The following is a 24,242-nucleotide window of genomic DNA, read 5'->3' as shown; positions in this document are numbered from 1 at the left end:
AAAATCATGGGAATTGATAAAATCTTAGAAATTTTATGGGCATTTTTAAAATGAATATACATTTTACTATTTATGTCTAGCTCTAAAAAAATTTATTGGGTTGAAATTGTGAGCAAAAAAATTAATTATTTTGTTGATTAATTCAAAATATTATTTGTGTTAACATATGGCTTTTTAATACAATTTGCCTTCTTATTAAAACATGCATACATAAAAAAAAAAAAGAAAGCAAAATGCACATGAAATAGTTAATGAGTGGGAATCTTCATTGTTTCAATAAATAAAAATTAGTAATACAAAAGAAACAAAACTAGCACAGCTACATTTGGAAATCACTTGACGGGGACAACATTCAATAAAATGATTTAACAGTCATTCTACAACAATATTTGACCTGAAAACCAAAAATGCTGCAAAACAACCAAATCACAATCAAGTATTCCATAGAGAGCATTACCTAATAGTTGTTAAAGTCTAATCATGGCAAACATGGTCCTCCAGTTTTTTCAGCTGCATATCTGTTCACAGGTTCAAATCCCATCAGAGGTTCGTCTTTATTTTTTTGGACTCCCTAAAACAGAATTGATGTTCAGATCGTCTATTTGGAGAAAAGTTAAAAGGAAGCAAACTGTGTACAGTACTCCGCTCCAGAATGTAGACTCCCATTTTCTCATTAAAAACAAATTGTCACTAGCACACAAAAATTATTATTCTTACACTAGCACACAAATAGGCTCTCTCTAACATCATGTTAAGCTTAATTTTAAATACATCTTCCTCAGCAAAAGTTGAAATTAACCATAGCAATCTGACTGGATCACTGTTTCCACTGACATCTTTTATGTAGTTCAAGGGAAATATTCATTTCAGACTTGAAATATTACTAAAAAAATTTGCAAATATGAGTCCTAATACCAGTTTGATACATGGCCACTCTAGAATAAAAGAAAATGCTAACGTAAATGGCGTATTGATCGATTCAATTAAGAGACAACACAAAGAAAGTCTTTTGTCAATAAGCCATGCAAACAGCATTCAAATATGAGAGCAGTACGCCTCCCCAATTTCCTTTCACAAACAGCGCAGTTTGTTTGTTTAATTCTGTAAACACAGGAAAACTCAGTGCTCTCCACTCCATTTTAGACCTGCGATTTGTAAATGGTGCAGACTGAGTTACATACTCTGCTTTAAATTAATAGAGACTTGGGGAAGAAGGATGAGAAAAGCAGTGACTTAACATAAATAAGCACTACTAAGTAACTTCAAAAAGCATGCCACTTAATCCCACCAATCCACAGAACAAATGCAAAAATGTTAACTAGGGGGAAACCTTTTGCCGTAAATCTCACCACACACAGCTAACTGTAAACAGAATGTTGCAATATTCCCAGTAATCCAGCTGTTTTTTTCTTTTGAACCATATTTTTGTCATTGGGATGGTATTTGGATAAAATTATTATTCAAAAAAATTCCCCATTTTTTTTGTTTTTTTTTTTTTACAAACTATTACAAACTATTTTGTACAAAGCATATTATAGATCTTACTGTGAACATTTTCATCCTCCATATCATGTGTTTATTGGGTTCAAATCACAAATGTCCCATAACCAAACCACAGACCCCTTAAAAAAATGTAGTATACTAAATAGGGTTTTATATTATTTTTTTTTTAAAAAAGAATTATAGTATAAGTGAACATTTTGGTCACTTTTGGTTGGAACTGTCTCTCAGTCCACTTTTTATTCACACTATAGTTTTGTGGAACCCAAACTGAAATGGAACCCAAATTGAAATTTAATATATTTTTAATCTATTTACATACATACATATACTTTATAATACACATATACACACACAAATATATATAATATAGATATATATATATATATATATATATATATATACTATATATATAATATATATATATATATATATAATATATATAATATATATATATATATAGACACACACACACAAACATTAGGGCTTGTTGGCAAAAAAACGGAATACGGATTTTCCCATGCGCATCTCTTCAGTAAAGACGCTCCTGTAATTAGTAGTATATCTCCAGCACCCGTGTGTTAAGATCAGGGTTGACCAGGTTTTCCACAACAAATCCTGCCCAGTTGCTTTCTCAAAACTAGTTCCAAAACTAGCCCAATTGCGTTTCCCGGAGGGTCCCGATAAAAATTGCATTCCCGGGGTTAAATCCCTTGGTTAACTATAACGTTTTTTGGCAGGGTTGCCCTGGTAATATTTCACATTTTAGGGGGCTAAATAATCACGTTATTGGTATTGGGGTCGCTTCAACCCGCAGACATGAAAAACAACCGCAGACTTGGCAACACTGGTTGCCATTTACTACACAGAACCGTAATTCACTGACAGTCTACACAAAATTGATTTTTTAAAATCGCAAGGGCCGATTCTTTTGTCGATTTTGAAGCGATTTTGTGTTAGCTTGTTCCGGTGGACTACGGCTCTGTGGTAGTAAATGCCCGCCTCCCAACCCCTGAACCAGTGTTGCCAACAAGTCTGCGGTTGTTTTTTTCATGTATGCGGGTTTTGAAGCGACCATCAATACCAATAACGTGATATTTAGCCCTAAAAATGTGAAATATTACCAGGGCAACCCTGCCCAAAAACGTATAGTTTTTAACCCCGGTATGACAATTTTTATCGGGGAACCTCCTGGAAACGGCGATTGGGCTAGTTTTTGGACTAGTTTTTTGAGAAGCAAACTGGGCAAGGATTTGTTGTGAAAACCTGGTAAACCCTGATCTTAACACACGTGCCTGGAGATATACTACTAATCACAGGTGCGTCTTTACTGAAGAGATGCGCATGAAAAAATCGTATTCCCGATTTTTTTTTGCACAAGCCCTAATATATATATATATATATATATATATCTATATATCTTATATATATAGATATATATATATAGCTATAGATATATATATATATATATATGTAAAATCATTATTATGCGTCATCATTATCTAAATAGTAACCAGTTCAAATATCCTAATCACTTAACATTTCAAATATTTGGATATGGTATATGTAAATGTAAAAAAGTGAACCCAGGGTCCTTTGTGTTCACAATGCAATCTTTTTTAGTGTGTTGTGTTAAAGCTGGGTGGAAAGACTTAAAAGTTTGGTAGAACCATCTGTTGTTTGAACCATTATAAGTGTGCTATTAAAGATTAATAACTTGTTAAAAAATTGAGTCTGTGACAAATATCTGGATGTCAGAGCTGTGAGGGAAATCAGTGATCCCCTCGGTTCCATTGAATAAACAAGCTGTCGCTATCATCATTCTCAAACCTGTCAACAAAAGTTTGTTCGGCTAAAAATCCCTTGAAAAACTATGACTATTTTTAAAACACTGCATGCACCCCACACATGCTCTCACTATGACCTCTTTCTGTTGAACTGAGAACGTCCCAGACATCCCACATCCATTCCAGATTTGACCGGTTGCTTGTTGTGTCCGTCCCCACGTACCAAGGCTCCAAACAAAAACAGGACCAGGGCTCCGAGTCAAACACCGTACAAACAACAGCACATCAAAGCACATCCTAAAAAACAACCCACAATTAATGCATTATGCTTACACAGAGACCTCTTGATTAAGACCATACCCGGTTCAAACAGGCTGATTCTCAGAGGGACTGGACAATTTACTGAATATGCAGGATGACGTCACTGGCAATATAAAATATCACCTACATCATTTTTTGGAATAATTTCGGAGTATTCGCACATGTCAATGTCAATTTTATCTATGTTTTAAAAAAAAACAGTGTAGGGAGTGGGCGTATGACCCAACAATGTCTTATTTCACGGTATGAGAAATTTTATTTCACGATAACGATATGTACCTCGGTAAAGCTATTTTTATTTTATATTTGTTATTAAAAATTAAGAAAAAAGCAAATAACAAGCAGAACAGAACAAATAAGTATGAAATAAACTTTTAATTTATTAACAATAAATAAAATTCAGATATATCTGCATACCGCGGAATACATGATATATGATATAGCAAAATCGTTTGATAATTTTATTTAATTTTTTTGATGTTAAGGACATGCCGCCAAAGAAGATAAGTTCTTTTTTTTTGTTTATTGAGTAATGAAGACGAATTATTAGTGTTTCTGAATTAAACAAAGGGGAAATATGTAATGTATGTGCCACTAGCATCATCAAACAGAATTGCAAAATATAATAAATAATAACTTTATTGACCATTGTGATGGACAAACATGCAAAAGTCCCAACCCAAATTTACATCAATGGTTGTTGTAAAATGGCTAATAAAAATTATTAAAATATTCTTCAGAAGTGGAAAAATTGCTGCAAAACATGCCTTTTTTTTTAACTGCATTGTATTTACTTATTGGCTTATTAAAAGTTTTGAATCCTACTTGGCAATTACGAGGACTTACGGATGTTTGAAATGGTTGGTGGAAATTATGCTTCCAGACAAAGAAAATGCCTAAATGTTTAAAATATATTTCATTATACATCGGTCAAAAGGCTGAAAATAATGAAATATAATTGCTTTTACAATTGTGTAAAGTCATAAATTTGCAGTACAAGCTATATTAACATTTAAGAGGAGCTTATCCAATTTTTTACAAGACATTCTACAGCTGAAACAATATCCTAGTGAGGATATAACACAACTGATTTTAAAGAAAGACTAACTGGCCAGTGACCTGAAAGTAATGTTATATCTTGCAACCATGGTTGTGATGTCATGAGCTTTAAGCAGAACAAGATAAGCCTTACCCAACAGCTGCGCTTTTTTTGAAACCACACCTGCAATGTTTTCGTCCCAAGTTAGAAACACAATATCCAGTTTTGCGCCAGTGCCTTGGTGAACTGCCACCCTCAGTGACCTTTGGTATTGGCTCTAAACACAAGCCCAAGGTCTAGCCTGTGGAATAACATGACATTCTTTTTTGATGGAAGTCCTCCATTGTGATATTGTTTAGAGGTCCACAGCAATCTATGAAAGAAAAGGTTATTCTGTAACCCCTCCCATAAGTCCCACAGGGGTGAAAAGTGCTGCTGCTGACAAATTTTAGGGCCAAATATAGAGCCCTGTGGTACACCAAAAGCAAAACATAATCCTAAGCGATCATATGTGCTGGTGTCTCTACCACGATATCACCAGCCAAGATCTCATCGTCCTTGCAATGCATTTGAAAACCCTCAGATTTCTCGTCTGGAGTGATGCCAAACATGACAACAAAGGGAGCTAAGAGACACCAAGTGTAAAAGGCATATTTATGCTCAAACTGTAAAGGACTGAGAATTCTTCAACGATTGCACGGTTCACATGATATATCCGATAAAATATCAGTACATCAACTTCAAACACTGTATTTTTTTTTATCTTCTCCCCCAAAAGAATAAAACTGCAGTCAATACTGTACCAGTTCTTAATAACATTTCTGGATTAGTTATTATATTTATTTTTGCATTCAGGCATCAGCCATTTTTCTACAGGTTCCTTAAATGGTACACGTAAAAACGATGGTACATCATCAGGCTTCTACAAAGATGCAGCACTGTGAAAAAGTGAAGCGAACTGAGCAGTGAGAGAGATTGAAAGTTGATACCACCGATTCACTCTATTCCTCCCATGCATTTGGCCCCTGTGTCAGTCCTGCCAATCCCATTATTATGCTCACTGTGGATGCATCTAATATATTAAAATCTTGACAACGATGAAGTTACCGTGCTATGATTGCGGTAGTTGCTGATCCCCAAACACATTTATATTTTTAGGATTAAGAAACCATTACCATTTATAAGAAGGAAGTTTCACGTAAATGTACCCATTGACTATGTTTCTGGTCTTTCACATGCCATGTGACATGATTGATATTGGCACTTCAAAACTGTATGTGTCACCTATGCACCACAGACAGGAAATATGTAAATAACCTGAACCTAAAAACTGCCTCACTGCATTTAAGCTATAAAAGAGCACTCCTCCAAACGGAGAAAACCCAAAAACTCGGGAGAATGCTTCCAGAAATCTCTTTGTATATGCAACCAGAATAAACGTGTATCAATCAGGAGGGGCAAAGTCTTAAAAATCTACTCTCCTCTTAGGACCGTGACCAAGCTTTAGTTTTTGAAGATGTGACTGGTGCTTATACGTAATGACACTTTGGGGTAATTCTGCCCCCTGCTTCCCATTTGAATCTTTTTCCCACTTGTCTTCTGACAGCGAGTGAGAAGAAGTGATTGTGACAATACATTCAGACACTATCAAACTCAGAGTGTCCTCAAGAACCAAAGCTGGAAGTTTAAAAAAAAAAAACATTATTCATGGATCAGTTTCAATTTATCAAGTATTTTGTCTTTGTTTTTTTCCAGTAAAAAATTACTTGAAAGCAATTTAAAGGACTCATATATATGCAAAATCTAAAGAACAAAACTAGATTTAAAATGAATTTAATTAATGCTTATTTTTTCATAATTTGTTTGGACACATTATAGAGTATGTTCCTTGCAGAGTTTTTAATTCAAATGTTATTATATTCCACTTTTTATAGACAACAAATATTTTGTCACAAAATGTACCATTGAATGTACTTTCTGTTTGGTGGATTGAACTATATAGGTAGGGCAAAATATATTTTTAAATGCTATTAATTATGTATGTGGGTGTGTGTTTAAAATAAATGTTGAAAATATACAAAAAAAAAAAGATGGCAAAACAAAAAAAATTATATTGGCAGAAATTATATTTTTAAAAATATATTTACATATATTTTTGCTGTATGCGAAAAACAATACAAAAATACAAATTAAATTAATTTTTGCAATTTCTTTTTTGCAAACACACACACACAGTGTTGACAAAAGAAAATTCATATCATGCAATTATCGCATGTGTTATTGCAGCAATCCATAACTGTTTTCTTTTCTTAAGTTCCAAGTATTACTTTCAACATCAAGTGGCGGGACCCAAACACAAATGACCATAAACGGTTTATGATTACACAGGTTAAACACAAACTGACGTTTTTATAAACATTTAATTTTACCTTGCGTCAGTTTTGTATGTTGTTTCGTCTAAACAAAGGTTTCTACTAACATAGACCATCTGCCGAATTGCCTAGTATCTAAGAAACAGAACGCAACCAACCCATTTAAGTTCAACATAAAAACAAAACCCTGATTTTAAGATTGCTATCATAACTATTCCCGTTCTTAATTCAGTGCAGAAGAAGAAAATGTGAGGAAGACAGATTCGCATCTGGCACTTTCCTCACATTTTCTCCCTGTTAGAGTTTAATGCTAAATATGTTTCTAATAGCACAAGGCAGATAAAAACACTGATTTGTGTTCCCCTGCCTTGCTACACACTGATTAATGTTTTATTTTAATCCAAGTGTCTGTTTTATGACACACACTTTGGTAATTCCAACCACTGTGTCCTGGAGCTTTTTTGTGGAAGTGAGCGAAGCGTAATGACAGAGAAGGGGTGCCAGGGTTAACCACCAAGGTCAAAGAAACAAACCTTTTTGAATGGATTCTTTAATACTTTACAAAGTTGGCAAAAGAAACAGGACATTCTTGGACACAGCTACTCTAAGCCAACCCAGAAGTGCAGGACGGGGATGTGTGGGGACGTGATCTGTGTTTTGGAGGAACTGATAATGTAAACTAATTAACAGAGAAAGATCGCACCACTGCACTTGTAATGCAGTGAAGTTAGTTTAGATTCTCTTAGACCTCTAAATAAGCGCAATACCTCAGAGGTGTGGTGAAAAACTGATGCTGTCATTAGTTGGCCAGCCTTGTGGACAAAAAAAATTAAGCCAACAAAAACAACTGTTTAAGGTTTCGCTAACAGTTTCTTAACCTTCTACGCCACACTTTGTGCAATACATAGTCAAGGAGGCCCCTATGAACATACGTAGGATTTGATGAAAAAACACAAAAATAGAAGAATCGAGGGGCGAAAAAGAATATTGTGTAAATATTATTATGAGTGAAAATAAAAAATTTCTATTTATATATATTAAAATCTAATTTATTCCTGTGATGCAAAGCTGAATTTTCAGCATCATTACTCCAGTCTTCAGGAGTAAGAAATCATACTGTAATTATGTTGATTTTATTTTTAGAATTATCAATGTTGGCAACAGTTTGTGCTTGCCAAAAATTATTTTTTGGAAAACACTTTTTTGATACTGTGATTTTTTCATGAGGTTCTTTGATTGAAAGAAAAGCTGAAAAAAAAAAATAGTACAAACAAAAATAAAAAAAAAAAAAAAAAAAAAATAAAAAACAGCGTTTAGTCAAAATATAAAATCTTTTCCTACCATATTAAGTCTTTGCTATCGACTCTCTTAACATGTTACACATCCTTGCTGAATAAAAGGTTGAAAAATTTCTTTCAAAAAAGCAAGAATAAAAAATTACTGACTCCAAACATTTGAACTGTAGTCGACATATTGTTTAGAAAAACACTGTGAAATCAATGCTTTTTTTGTTTTACTTTTAATCAAAGAATCCTGAAAAAAGTATCACAACTTCCCCAAAAAATATTAAGCAGAGCGCAAACAGTTTTCCAGCACATGAGAAAAATCAGCATCTTAGAATGATTTCTGAAGGAATCATGTTGACACTTTAGAGAGGGAGTTAAGAGTGAATGGCTGATGGAAATTCAGCTTTGCATCGAGAGAAATAAATTAACACTATGTTGTTTTTGCAAGATTACTGTTTTTTTTTTTCTGTATTTTTGATCAAAAATAAAATGCACGCGCTTGATTGAGTTTACTTAAGTTCTTCTTTAAAAAACATTACAAGTCTTACTGATCTCAAACTTTTGACCGGTAGTGTATATGTATATGGTAAACCATGTTTGAATGCATATTTATCATTTTTAAACTGAACTTAAGACCGTGGTTGGTGTTTAAAGGGGTCATCGGAAAACCCATTTTTCACAAGTTAAATATGATTCTTAGGGTCTTAATGAAAAGGTCTGTAACATAGACTGTTTAAAATTTCTCAATGGTAGTGTAAAAAACAAAACAACTTTTTTTACCGGGTCAAAACAGCTCTTTTCAGAGCAAGCCGTTTTGTAGCATTTTCCTTTAAACGTTAATGAGCTCTTCTGACCACGCCCCTCTCTTCCAAGCCGCTCTTAGAGAGACGGTTTACTTTAGTCATCGTGACATTCATCGTGAAACTTGCTAATTTGCATATTATTAGGAAAGGCGATTTCCAAAAATTCATTAAAAAAACCTAATACTCACTTTTTTTGTAGGATTTGAAGCTGGACCACAAATGATTTCGTGCAAAGACAGACACATTTAGGTAGATCAGATAACAGCATTCCCCTTCAGAAACAAATGTAATTCCACTGGTGTCTCAGCGACTCAGATTGTCGGGAGTAAATGATGACTGCTACAGTATGTTCATTATTACATACACAATAGAAAACTTCAATCGCTTAAGAGTCATTCTTGTTCTACACCTGCTCACAGCATCGAAACAATGGTACCCGAACCGGATGACAGCTTACACAGGACGGGTCTAAGATTATAGACACCAGTCCAGTCTGTGCTGAAATGCTACTGTCAATCAAAATATCATGGGAGGGGCCTGTCTGTGTGATGTCACAAGGACAGACATCTGAGATCGGCTCGATTTGAGAAAGGGGTAAAGATTTTAGTAGATTTAAAAGAAAACACTGAGTGGATTTTTATCAATATAGGGTGGATATATAAACACACTGCCAACACACAACTCAGTTCAAACAACTTGTAAAAGTGCATGTTGCATCCAATGACCCCTTTAAGATATTGTTGGTCATTCAAGGTTTCTGTAAAAAATAAAAGATAAAAATAACAGTAAAATAGATAATAGTAAGTATTATGAAAAAGATTAACTAATTATTATGAATTGTTATACTATATTAACAATATACAACTCGCTAAGGATTAATGTGCTGCTGGGTTCATGAATATTAATTACCTTGTAACAGCGTTCGTGTCGAACTGATTGGTGTCCAACGATTGAATCAAACAGGGACAATAATAGGTGCGCCCCCAGCCAATGAGATTTGCACATTAGTCCCGCCCACTACCAGAGAGAAACCGGCGGGATCTTGTGGTTATTAAAAGATGAATAATTCTAAAAGAAAAATATGACAAAGAATATCGTTTACATGTAGCGCATTAGCGTGGTATCTAATACTCTCGCTCTCTCTTTTTGCATCAAACTGTACATATTACTCTGTGTGAAAAACACAGTGCTCTTAGCAATGCGACAGAAAGTCGTGCACCTTCACACTAGAGTTTACAGTGCGTCAAAAAAAGGCACGCTTTGCATCTATTGAGATGAACTGAAAAATAGCACAGATCGATTCGCTTGATAGAGAGTGAAACTCTCAAGCGTTCAGTCTAGTGTTCAGCGAGTGAAAATATATCTATGCTAAAAAACTTGTAATTTAAATTTTTCCTCGCAATGTAGAGAATTGGTTCTGGTACATTAATGATTTGTTTAGTACTTTACTTCAACAATAACTGATTGTAGCTACACTACCAATCAAAATTTTTGTACTCAGTATGATTTCTATATTTATTTGAAAGAATTTTATTCAGCAAGGAAGCATTAAATTGATCACAAGTGACAGTAAACATATTTATAATGTTATAAAAGATTCCTATTTTAATAAATGCTGTTCTTTTGAACTTTCTATAAAGCAAAGAATCCTGAGAAAAATATATTGCCGTTTCCACCAAAATATTATGCAGCTCAACTGTTTTCAACATTGGCAATAATAAGAAATATTTTCCTCAGCATCAAATCAGCATATTGGAATGATTTCTGAAGGATTGTGAGACACTGCAGCGTGCAGACACCTGCCACCAAAAAAGGAACAAATGACATTTTAAAACATTAAACAGAGAACATTTATAATAAATTTATCAAATAAATGCAGCCCTGCTGTCTCTTAGTAAGAGGAAGGTTCTTCTTTCAAAATATACTTAATTGCTTTAAAAGACTAAACAAAACAAAATAAAAATGTTAATGGTAATTTTCTTGTAATGTTTTAAAATGTTTTTAATTAAGTATTTGTGAAACACACGCAGCGCATTAACTACTCTAATTCTTAAGTGGTCATATACTTTAGTACGCATAATACCTTAATAGTTCGTGGATTATTTTGGGTTGGACATGATGCAAGTAACTACTTGGCACCAAGTCAGGGAACCGCTTTGTGATTCAGTGATTCATTCACCGAATGATTCAAACCAATAACTGATCTGCTGGTTTTGATTGATTCATCAAAAAAAATAAAAAAAAATAAATAAATAAATAAAATAAAAATCAATCAATCTGGGGACTACAATCGTCCAAAACAAAAACTAGGGGCAGAATAGAACAGCAACATGCAAAAGAACTGATTATACAAGCCTGGGCCTCCTCATCATCTGCCTGTTTGTTAAAGGTCCAGCCACAGAGACACACTATGTGCCAGCATTATGATAAAACCGTTTAATCATTAGCTTGAACAAGGTCAGCAGTTCCCAGGGTTTCAGTTTGCCCAATGTGAAACAAACATATGGAGCGCCCAGGGTGTTACCGCTAGCATGCTAGCACAACACGACACTGGGATTCAGTCAGGAACAGGTGAGGCTCCGATTTCATGCCCGTGTTTAGCGGGAACGATTTCATGCCTTTTAGCGGAACTCTTCAACTCTCAGCATCACACAGAGTAAAGCTTAAATGAGTAATAATGATGATTTATTCACACACCCATGTGATGAATAGCAACTGACATGGGACCCAGAGGAGGGTGCTGGCTGGAATCCAGGAACTAAGCCTGGGCTAAGGATCTGATTATGTGATAAATATGAAAAGCAATAGGAGGGGAATTGTGAGAAACAACCAATGCGCGAGAGTCATCAGGACGCCCACTGCTTCTTCACAACAGCACTGTAAACATGTCAGCACATGGTCCTGATGGATTATGAGCGCACTACTCTTAGATGCCCGGTTTTATTCACATGCAGAACTGCCTATACAGCACTGCCTGAAGTACAAGCAGTGAATAGTTTAATAGCACTCTTTCACATGAATTTTTAAGCAATTTCAAAGCTTAAAATGTAATAATAAAACTTTAAATTCTGATTCGATGAGTCGTTTTTAAAGGTTACTGGAAAACCGTAGATAAACACACTAGCGAATATTAAGGTGTTTGGGCAACTATAACGGTCTACAGTTAGGCTAATAAACTATATTAATTGGCACTTTTATAATAAACATAACTCTTTGGTGTTTAGTGAATGAAATTCTGTCCAAACAACAGTGAGCTCTATTCGATTTTCATTGTATGGAGAATAAAACTGTGAAAATGTGTTCTTAACACACCACATATATGTATGTGTGTGTGTGTGTGTTTCAAAGAGAGAGGAAAAAAAAGTCATACAGGTTTTGAATGACATTAGGTTGAGTCAAAAACTGACAGACATTTTCATTTTGGGGTAAACTATCCCTTTAATGTAATTGTATTTTATGAAAGCAATAAGCTTTACTCTGACTTTCCCACAGTAAAGGGGGTATAGCAGGCTCTGTTTTGCTTTAGCAAGCAGTAGCCTTGGGGCTAAAAGCTTTTGAGACCATGTAAACTAATTCTCACTGTCCTAAAATGTCTCACCTGTCAAGATCACGGTCATCCAAATGTAGAAAACTGTGAGTAATGTGTCTTAGCTCTGAAATAAGTCTCTTATACTCACCAAGTCTGCATTTATTTGATCAAAACACTGTAAAAACAGTGACATTTGTAAATATTATTACAATTTAAAACTTATACAAAGCTCACATTTCATTACTCCAGTCTTCAGTGTCACATGATCCAGAAATCATTCTAATGTTGATTTAGTGCTTAAGAAACATTTTTGATTATCATTATTAATGTTGAAAACAGGTACGGCCTAATATTTTTGTGGAAACCATGATACATTTTTTCAGGATCTTTTATGAATAGATAGTTCAAAAGTAATATAATGTAGTTGAAATATTAGTCTTTATAACAAATGTATTTACTCTCACTTTTAAGCAATGAATCCTTGCTTGATGAATAAACCCCCCCCCCCACCTTTTTTTCGCGTCTGCCCTGAAACAAAAACCTAAACTTCAATTTCAATACATTCACAAAGAAAAGAATTCTGTGCTTATGGTCATACAATTTAATAGGGTTTATGAAGAATTTACTAAACCCTCATCTTCATTTCTGTTATTGGTCGTTTGGTGTGTGATGTAAAACTGTACAGTGTAACAGTGTTATTGTCTCTTTGAAGCCTTTCTCTTGAGGTCTGTTTCATGTCCCTAGCTGAATTCATTTCCTGTGGACAAAGCCCTGATAGCATTCATTTCAGCCCCATAGGACCTTTTCTGGTTTGTTTTTATGCATAGGGCAGAAAAACAACGCATTCTTCTCCTGCATTAAGCTATTCGTAAGATGTTTCCATGAAGCAAAGCATGAGACAAAAATGCAATCAGAAACACATCAGAAAGCTTTCGAACCTGCTTCAGTCTGTGTTGTTTTAACTTCTTCATTATGTACCAATAACACAGTATCAGCAGTCAGCACATAACAACAGTTTTGCATGTCTAATATGGAAATATCAAAGCTGATGGCTTAGAAAATTGTTCTTTGGATCTGAAAAAGCAGGCATTCAGCCAAACTAATCTAGATGGCATCTAGACCTGGGAAGGAAATGCAATATGTAGTTGCAGTGACTGTTTCAAAGGCATCAATGGAAATGGTTCACTTTAATATAATCCAACTTCCCATTGTAAATAACAGTACTTTGCAAAGGAAACAGAGCCACACCTTTTGTTTAGTTAGCGTGACACATTTTCCACAAAAAGCAACTCGAGACCTGTTAACACAAAAACTCGGCTTACTTTTTCAACTACTAATGCGGATTTCTCTTGTTAAAGAGATCACGCAAATGGAAATTTTACTGATTGCAATGCAGCGAGTTTGAATAACAAAATCGCAAATGAGTTTTCAAGCTCTTGCAGTCAATGACCGTTTAAATTTGTAAATATGCAGTTGCGAGTAATTTTTTTGGATGCACTTTTCCTTTTTGAACGTGTTTACACGGATCTCTTTCTGGGGCAGGAATGCAGAAAATCATGTGACAACATGGATTCACCCATGTTATCTCTGTAAATACACACCAGTATCTCTCATTTGCTCAAACACAATCTCTTTTACATACACTCATATGTCAGCTGTGTTTACACCTGACCAATGTTATCTGAAGAAACCCAGAAGACGGCACTCCTGCCTTTATGTTTGCATAGAACATAGCTGCCCTACTTTCAATATTCACATAAAACTGTGGAGAAGTCACAAACACGAGAGAGGAGAGTGAACTTTTAAGGAGACTTGAGAGTCACAAGACTAAATTAGGAAAACCTGACAATGGTTAAGAGCACTGAAGCTTGAGATCAGTAAAAAAAAAAAAAAAAAAAAAAAAAAAGTGGTTCTCAAACTGCTGTCAGTGAAGTATCAATGGTCCTTTAATGTTTTAGTAGATATACAGATATATACAGTAAATATTGTAATATTGTGAAATATCAATACAATTTAAAATAACTGTTTTCTGTTTTAATATATATTTTAAAAGGCAATTTATTCCTGTGATGACAAAGCTGAATTTGCATCATTACTCAAGTTTTCGGTGTCACATGATCCTTCAGAAATCATTCTTATATGCTGAGATTCTGCTAAAGAAACATTTCTTCTAATTATTAATGTTGAAAACAGCTGAGCCATGTTATATTTTCATGAAAATCATAATACTTTTTTTTCAGGATTCTTTAATGAATAGCATTTACTTGGAAATAAATAAATAAAATTCTGTAACATTTTAAACAGTTTTACTGTCACTTTTGATTAATTTAATGCATCACTGCTAAATAAAAGTAGCGACCTTAAACTTTTGAACAGTAGTTCACATAAATAAAATAACAAATGATAGGAAGTGAACTGATAGAAAGCACCAACATTTAATTCATCAAGTGATTAACTAATAAATAACTGATTCAAAATATTTAATAACATAACTGACAGTATTTAATTAACATAACTGATAGTTGTCAGTGTACAAAAATGTTGGATCAAGCCTAAAAAGCCTAAAAAGTAAAAAAAAAAATAAGCTTCTCTTAACAGCACAATGGATCGAATTAAATACATTTTCTAGAAAAAAAAATGATGTAATCTGGGATGGTCAACATAACGTAATTACGTAAACACAATCAAAGCCTGCCTGTTCAGGTGAGCGCTCTGGGTGGCCCTAAAAGAGCCTGCTTTCTTCTAGTCATTTAGCCTGCTTCGTAATGGATCAAGAATGCAATAAGTGAGATACTGTCAACCTTGAAAAGCATGTCAGTATCATTTCAATAAACATCACAAAAGCTCAAGCGAATCATCTAATGAGTCTACATTTGGTCGCTTTCCCAGACCTAAGCGGAGGGGTGAAGCAGGTAACACTGATATGACCCACTAATATAACCCACTATCTAACCACGATCATCAGTGTCAACCAAAAGAGACATTAAAAAAAATAAAAAAAAAAAACTAAAAAGAGAGAGAGAGAGAGAAAAAAAAAACTGTCACGTCATCCGATTAGTTGCACAACTGTTATCCCGAGCCTAAAAGACCATTTCTTAAAGTGTAAAGTTCTCTTCACTTTGCCTTTTCCAAAATATGAATACTACTAAACTGTTTCAATCACAAGCGCATGCAAAACAACTCCATTAGACTTTGTAAATAAACTTTAGAAATGAACCCGCGGGTTCTGAAACGCCCACATTATCGCCTTAAACTAGCACGAGCACTTAAATATCTGTATTTCACTGAGCATCTGCCCGTAAAACAAACCTCAAGCCAGAGGCCTAATGCATAAATAACGCGCAAGACTGAAAAACAAACACTAGTGAAATCAACTGTGACAGCCCTAAAAAACAGAAGAAAAACACAACTTACCATCTCAACAGGACATGATGATGATCGCACGCTGATAGTTAGAAAGTATCTAGTGCGCTGAATCATCTGACAAAACACTATTCCAAAACTTCAAGTACAATGCTTTCCGCTTCCGGAAAAAAAGAGTGAAAAAGTAACAACATGGGCGAGACGGAGCCCAAAAATATGCCTGGCCTGAAACCTGCTGGAAGAAGTTATGCAGTGCACCATTCCTGATCTAATCTGATCACCTGATCCAAAACTGATTTCTCAAAAACAGTCACACCTTGCATTTGTAATATGAAATCTACTTATAACACTGAAAATAAAATGTTTTTTTGGTGTTTTTTTTTTCCACTCCACATTTCTAGTAAGTTTCACAATTATATAAAAATTAAATAACACATTGAATTAAACGTTAAAATTAGTAGAAAAAGACTGAAATAGTATTTTCTGTGTAAAGCATACTCCAATAGGCAATCTTTGTTTAATTACAACTTTGAAAAAAATACTTTTAGATTACAATATAGATAGAAAGATGGATGGATGAATAGATAGATAGATAGATAGATAGATAGATAGATAGATAGATAGATAGATAGATAGATAGATAGATAGATAGATAGATAAATAGATCGATAGATAGATCACAATAACTTTATGTGTGATTAATATTAGACTTTCCTAGTACCAAAATCCAAGCAAAGAATACAAATACTGATTGCTATGAAGTTATGAATGTAAGTACAAAATGCATTTCAGATTTTTTTTTTTTTTTTTTTTTTTTTTTTTTTTTTCGCTGTTTTGGTTATTGATCAACAAGATTCCGGTAAGCCTAAACAAAGTTAAGATGTCTTTATGAGAAAAGTCAATTAAAACCTTTAAGGTCATACAAATAACAGCCGATGTCTGTGAATCAGCTCAAAAGGAAGTGGCATCACTATAAATCACTGAGCAAGGCCAAGGAAGTGGTTAACTGAGCTATTCCTTTGTGATGAAAACACCTGTGATTAGAAGTCTAACCATGAGACTATGAAACCAGAATTGCTCTGATTCACTACCTGCATGATGGTCAACGCAATAAAATCTACAGCTGTAAAGGAGGCAGCTGATTACAACACAAAAGAATTACAACACCCCTCGAGCTGTTGAAAGAGCTATTCAACCATACCATGCTGTGTCTCCAGAAGGAAAAAGGTTTTCAAAACAGACATATATTAAAACTTCGTTAATGTAGTTGCTTCGTCTATGTTAAGTGCTCCAGAATAATTCAAAAGGAATGCGTAGTAAAATATAAGACTGCTGGAATTTGCCTATGTGATACCTGTTTGTTTCAGCTAAATTGAAGTTATTGCTAATTCGATTCAATTGCATTGCCAACATTTCTCAGTGGAATCTTAATTACTGTTCTTTTGCAATAAAACAGATGGGAAGCAGTATTGTGTTCATGTTATTACCCAGTGGATGGCTACAACTTGATTTATGGACCCACTGTCAGTATTTCTGAAGCAATATATCTCAGAGGTGCACAACAATGGTTATTCATTTGATATTATGAATCCTAAATGTTTCCAAATATGATATATGAGTAGAACATATTATCTGCCCCCCTAAAATACATAATATAACTTCAGTATTTGATAAGCAGAATATACAGTGCTGGACAGGTTTAGTCTTAGATGCAAGATAAAACACTACTCATGGAAATGACAACATATGCTATGAAACTGCAGAACTGTATGAGTTTTGCTAGAATTTTTTGGATTGGCCAAATAATGCTGATGACCTTTAAAATTTTTTATGCATAATGTATATTTTATGTTATAAATTATATTATATATATTATATCAGTATAGTTTTCATGAACTGTCATTTCAAATATTCTATTCTATTCTATTCTTCTATTCTATTCTATTCTATTCTATTCTATTCTATTCTATTTCTAATTTAACCTTACATGCAGACATTTTGAAAAAGACCATACCTGTAACAAATAATTTTGTTCTAAGTTGTAAATAAAACAAAGATAATTAGATTACGTTTTACAAGAAAATACTATTTCAGTCCTAATTCAAATGTTCACATTTAATTCATGTGGTACTTGACGTTTTTTTTCAGTGTAGTTTCTCAAATTTTAACAGAAGATGGCGAGCGTGACCACAATTAGAATCGTAGCTCCGATCTCATACACATACAAAGGGTTCCAGTGAAATTGGATATTAAACTTAAAATGCGACTATAAGCATTTTAAATAACAATATATTAACAGTACATTTACGCTAAATATATATAAGGTCAAAGCCAACGTTAATACTGTTTAAAAATCTTTTAATCTAATGCCCTGGAAATTTATTTCATAAATGCTTGCTAAAGAAAACATTTAGGCCTGAACAAAATTATTTATAATTCGTAGAACTCTGGTGCAAAAACATTTGTTTTTGTTAAACATAGATATACAAATGTTTTAAATATTTAATATTATATAATGTAATATATTAAAATATTACATATTTTTATATTTTAGACACATGCACTTTTAAACAACATTAATAAGCATTATTTTCATTAGATGACACACATGCCACACAGATCATTAGTTCATTAGGTTTTTTTTATTAGGCCGTATAACATTAACGACTTGTTAAAGGAAAATCATTTTTACCGGTGTAGCCGTTTCATTTTCTTGTTATATGCGTGTGAATTGAAATGCTGTTGTAGCGAGCAGCAGACTGCCTCGAGAGGCCGCACTGACCCAAATTCAGCAGGTGGCCTTACCTGCAACCCCAAACGAGCCCTTGAACTAAAGAAACACAGAATCACACCTCAGAGCTGCACAGATGGGTCACCAGCCAAAACGAGTGCCTCTGCATGATTTATTGCGCCAAAATACCACAGGACTAATCAGCGGAACAAACTAATTAATAGAAATCTGCATTTTTTGCATAAGTAATTAGAGCAACTCAATATGAATTAAGAGATAGGGATTTATTCAGTCGGAAGCCATTCAAGCTGAGAGAGAGAGATTTGGTTTGCATCCACTGTGCCAGTCTGAGGAAAGGTCTGTTGGTTTAAGCAGAGGACGTTAAAGGTCAAATAATTAAATAAAATATCATTGGGTGTGACCTCATATGTGTTGTTGTGTTGGGAGCGGAAACTTACAGGAAGCGTTTAAAGAAAGCGACCTACTTCTGTTCCTTTTGTATCAGAACTTAATTTATATATATATAGCATAAGTAGCCTATGTTTTTCAAACACAGAAAAAATACAAAAGTTAGAATAGTTTTCGCCTTTGCTGGTAACCGTAGCACAGTTCTCGATGTTTGTATCGCAAGCTACATCGACAGACAGACAAACAGACAAACAAACAAACAAATAATCACGTTGTTGTAGATTAGCACATCACAGATTTATGAGAAAAAATCAGAGCAATGTAATATGACATCATTACCAGTCTGTAAGCTATATTTTATGCCTGTAATTATATATGGCCATATACAATAAAGAGTGCAAATGTGTGGGATGCTGAAGAAACGAGAAATGCAAGAGCATGAACCAAATGCGACACAAGTCCTCTGAGTTGCTGTCAGTGGTGCTGAAATCACTTGGTTTGCATGGCAACAGGGAGATACACACTGCAAACAGAGGGCTTCCTTTCGAGACCCTTTGACCGGTACAAACTTTGTCGATTTTTTATGAGAAAGATTAGCAGCATTCAGAGCCCATGTTCTTGGACACTTCACCGGTTTCCTGGTTATCAAATGTCCGCGGTAGCCATTAACAGATGTCAGGAGAGATAAGCACAGATAAGCAAACAATGTAAAATGAAATATTTTTCCACGCATGAACAAACAGCACGGGAGTATAGAGACGAGAGACTCAACTCAGCCTTCGAACAGAATAAAAATAACTGCATTACCTGAATCAAAACGAGCTGCAAAAATCTTTAATATGCTCTCATAAAGTTGATCAATTTTAAAGTTGAGCATGCCTACATTATAATAATCTCTGTATATGTTCGGTGGTCTGGTTTTAAGGTGTTTTTCTGAACTGATTCTAATGCAAAACTAAATCGCACTAGGCCAATATTTTAAAGACAATACTCTCAAAACTAACAACTATAGGCTAGATACATTATTAATTGAGGCATGATTAAATCATGCACCCACTTTTATAGTGAAAATGGTTTTGGTTACTTGCCAGATGTCTTTCTGTTGATATTAAATAATTCCAGATTTTTTTTTTTTTTTTTATTATAGGCTAATTTCCTCAAAGCACAAACGCTCCACGTGCGTGTTAAACTGCCACTTGTCTATAGTTATTCCCTCGTTTATGCACTCGCCTTTTTCGACACGTTCTTCGCATTGCGTGGTGTGTTCTATCGGTTTTTTTTTTTTTTTTTTTTTTTTTGGGAGGTGGAGGAGGCAGTGATATTAAATTGAATAGAAAACAGCAGATTTCGGACGTTGGATCGGGTTAGTGAGCCGTGAAACAGGCTTTTTGTCAGTGCGCGTGCGACTCGCGTGCCGACCGACCAGCACTGAGAAGAGGGGGACTCATGACCTCGGGGTCTCGAGCCAGACTTTGCAATTACTGTTTACCAATCAATATCACGACGATATTGGTAAAAGATTAGCATTTAAATACCACCAACCCCCACAGCAAACCACAAATTTCTCAAAAAATCAAATAATCATGTTTTATAATCATTCGATTTTTGTATTAAAATAGGTCTAATTTATAATACGTCAAATAATAAACAGTAATGATAACATAATAATATTAATTTATTTTTATGTATTATACAATTTAGGCGTATTTATATTCTTTCAGACATGACTTATTTCCACTGATAAATAGTGAGAAAACTCCTACTGAATGATTATGAGCTAATTTATTGGACACGCATAAAGAATTGTCCGCATAAGACAACGGGATGTAGCTAAAGAAAGAGCCAGGTCGTGATTGAATGTCCCCCACGCTTGAGAGGGTTAATCCATCCTGCGGGTACAAAACAGGTCCGCAGAGTCTCTAACTGGCGGACCAGATGGCCACTTTCTTTCGGCCAACAAAGGGACGGAATACGGACTCTGGCGAATACAAATGGCAAGACGATCACGTGACGCTTGAGGCCGTTTTCCTGACGTAGTCGGCCATATGGCGCGTGCCGGGGGAAGGGGCGGGGCCAGGTGCCAATCACGGGCGCAGGGTGGGACTGTAGAGGCAGCCACAGACGCCATTCACTCGCATCTTCCAGCATCAGCCAGCACCGACTATATAACCAGAGCATCCCATCGGCGCAGCCCACATTAGGCTTCAATCCCAGGACTTCCCACAACCACAACGGACGGGCATGAAAAACTGTCATAACAAGACATTCATTCAACAAATCCTAGGTATGTCATGTTTCTTTCTTTTTAATAATGTTACAGTCTGTATTTGACATATTATGCTGAACTGACAAAAAGCTGGATATCATTCCAGATCATTCTTATGTTGCTGATGATGAAGTAAGTATTGTGGTAATCTCAGATGAACAGACGTTTAATTCTCAAGCGCCATATATTTTTGTATAACTGATCCACTATAATGAAGCTTATATATTTCGTAAAACACCTTAAGTCAAATCTACTGAAAACGTAAATTAATTGTTACATTTAAATAGTGAAGAAGTGCCAAACTTGCAATGACAAGTTATTGCGCTTTCACATGACTACAATTAAGTACAAATTTGATGCTGTTAACATAATGAAAAATTTTCTGCAGTGAAAAAAAAAAATCCTGTAAATGGACTAATTAATACTTTTTTACAATATTAATGTCTAAACTTCTGCTATACTGTACAATACTTTGCTTTTAAGAATAAAATTCAAAACTATTATGTTATATCTTGCTGTTTAGTCTCGTTAAGCAGGATTACGGCAATACCAATTTACTTATGAAAATTCAGACTACTGTACATTCAGACTATTGATTTTCAAACCTAACCAGAAATTAAATTTTTGTTTCTGAAGCACCTATGGAAAAAAATACCATATATAGGCTATATTCCTTATTAAATTCCTTCATACTTTACTTCAGAATTAAACAACAAGGACTCCATCTGATTAGGAAACACAGATAATGTTACATAATAAAGCTGCATAAAGTAAGCAGCTATGATTCACTCCACAGGTCATGTGTTGTTGCATTTTGAATGTGCAGCGTAGTGCATTATTTTTTAAGGCTTGCATGGCTCTCATTTGAAAGATAATACAGAACCAATGTGATTGAATGGATGTTTACAAGGCTTTTTTTATCGCTTTGTAGAGTTCCAACAGGACGAAATCTTACACCGAGGAAAGCATGATGCTGGAGTCTCAAACATAGCACGAACTGGACCCGACAAGTGTTGGACCAGCAGCTCCCAAGACGAGCGCGACGTGGAGAACACCAGCGTGCCCATGCACAAGGATATGGAGGACGACGAAGTGGGACTCAGCCCGACTTGAAGATGAGGACGACGAGGAGGAAGAGGAGGGAGGAAGAAGACGGCGATGACACCAAGCCGAAAAGACGAGGACCCAGAGAAGAAGAAGATGACTAAGGCGCGTATGCAGAGGTTCAAACTAAGGCGAATGAAGGCGAAACGCCCGGGAGAGGGAACCGCATGCACGGGCTCAACGACGCGCTCGAGAGCCTGCGCAAAGTTGTGCCCTGTTACTCCAAAACGCAGAAGCTCTCCAAGATCGAAACGCTCCGACTGGCCAAGAACTACATTTGGGCGCTTTCGGAAATCCTGAGGTCGGGCAAAAGCCCGGATCTGATGTCTTTCGTGCAGGCCTTGTGCAAGGGCTTGTCCCAGCCCACGACCAATTTGGTCGCAGGATGCCTCCAGCTGAACCCCAGAACTTTTCTCCCAGAGCAGAGCCAGGAGATGCCCCCTCATATGCAAACAGCAAGTGCTTCCTTTTCCGCTCTTCCCTACTCCTACCAGACGCCCGGTCGGTCCCAGCCCTCCGTACGGTACAATGGACAGCTCTCATATCTTTCACGTCAAGCCGCACGCGTACGGGAGAGCGCACTAGAGCCGTTCTTTGACACCGCGCTCACAGACTGCACCAGTCCCCCTCGTTTGACGGACCCCTTAGCCCACCTTTGAGGCGTTAATGGGAACTTTTCCTTCAAACACGAGCCGTCGTCGGAATTCGAGAAGAACTACGCCTTTACCATGCACTATCAGGCGGCGGGCTTGGCCGGCGCGCAGGGACACGCGTCTCTCTCTTTACGCGGGCTCTACGCATCGCTGTGATATACCGATGGAGAACATTATGTCGTACGACGGGCATTCGCATCACGAGCGGGTCATGAACGCCCCAGCTGAACGCGATATTTCACGACTCGTGATTCTAAACAGACATTTGTGATACTGCTCGTCACGGTATTCTGTTACGGCTGATGCAAAAAGCGCAACAACATTATTATGCTTAATCTATGTACCTTATTTATTGTTGTTACTGCCTTTAGGAGAAAAGAAGAATTCGTTTATTCTCGTTCACCCTTATGTATTGTATTCTATAGCGCTTCTCCGTCTTTGCGGTCACACACAGGTGGGAACAGGCGTGACTTTCTTTTTCTCTTTCTTCAGAATGTGTTAATTATCCATGCTACAAAATCACAAGCAAATAATTTTGGAATCTAATGTGCAATTTTTTAAAATCCGATACTGGGGCTCAATTATAGAAATGAATAGAGATTTGATATATTTTTCAAAACCTATTACATTTTACTACTTTATCTATCCCATACTGAAATTATTTTGTTGTGATTTTGTTATAGTTTAATTTTTTAAAAAAAAAAAAAAAACTTTTTATAAGTCAAAAGTTTTCAATCCCTGCATCATTCCATGCAACCCCTCATGTTAATGTTTTATAAAAACTGGTGTTTATCTCTTGTTTATATAAAACAGTACTCAATCTAGTAATAACCAGCAGGGCAAGTGCTTAAAAATCTGTAATGTTGCCTTAGCAATGAATTACTGTAAAATCATGCAGAGTTGCACAAGTCCATTTTTCTTGATCCCGTCTAATTTAACGTCCAAATCAGTGGATCCTTTGTGGAATTTCGAATTGCTTGAGTGCTGGGAGAAAGAAAATCGGTGTTTAGAGTCTTAGTGTTGTACATAAAAAGCTTGACTATCCACCTTTAAATTCACCCTGTGTTAAATTCTGATCGA

The 24,242-nt window shown here is 35.5% G+C and overlaps 1 pseudogene; it reads left to right on the top strand.

Moving 5' to 3' along the window:
- The first annotated feature begins 21,184 nt into the window (after positions 1–21,184).
- On the top strand, positions 21,185–23,413 carry LOC122146201 (annotated as a pseudogene).
- The last annotated feature ends 829 nt before the right edge of the window (positions 23,414–24,242 follow it).

This window comes from Cyprinus carpio, chromosome A9 (assembly GCF_018340385.1).
Source record: "Cyprinus carpio isolate SPL01 chromosome A9, ASM1834038v1, whole genome shotgun sequence".
NCBI lineage: Eukaryota > Metazoa > Chordata > Actinopteri > Cypriniformes > Cyprinidae > Cyprinus > Cyprinus carpio.
The sequence above is the reverse complement of the archived record's forward strand: the minus strand, read 5'-3'. Positions and strand labels throughout refer to the sequence as shown.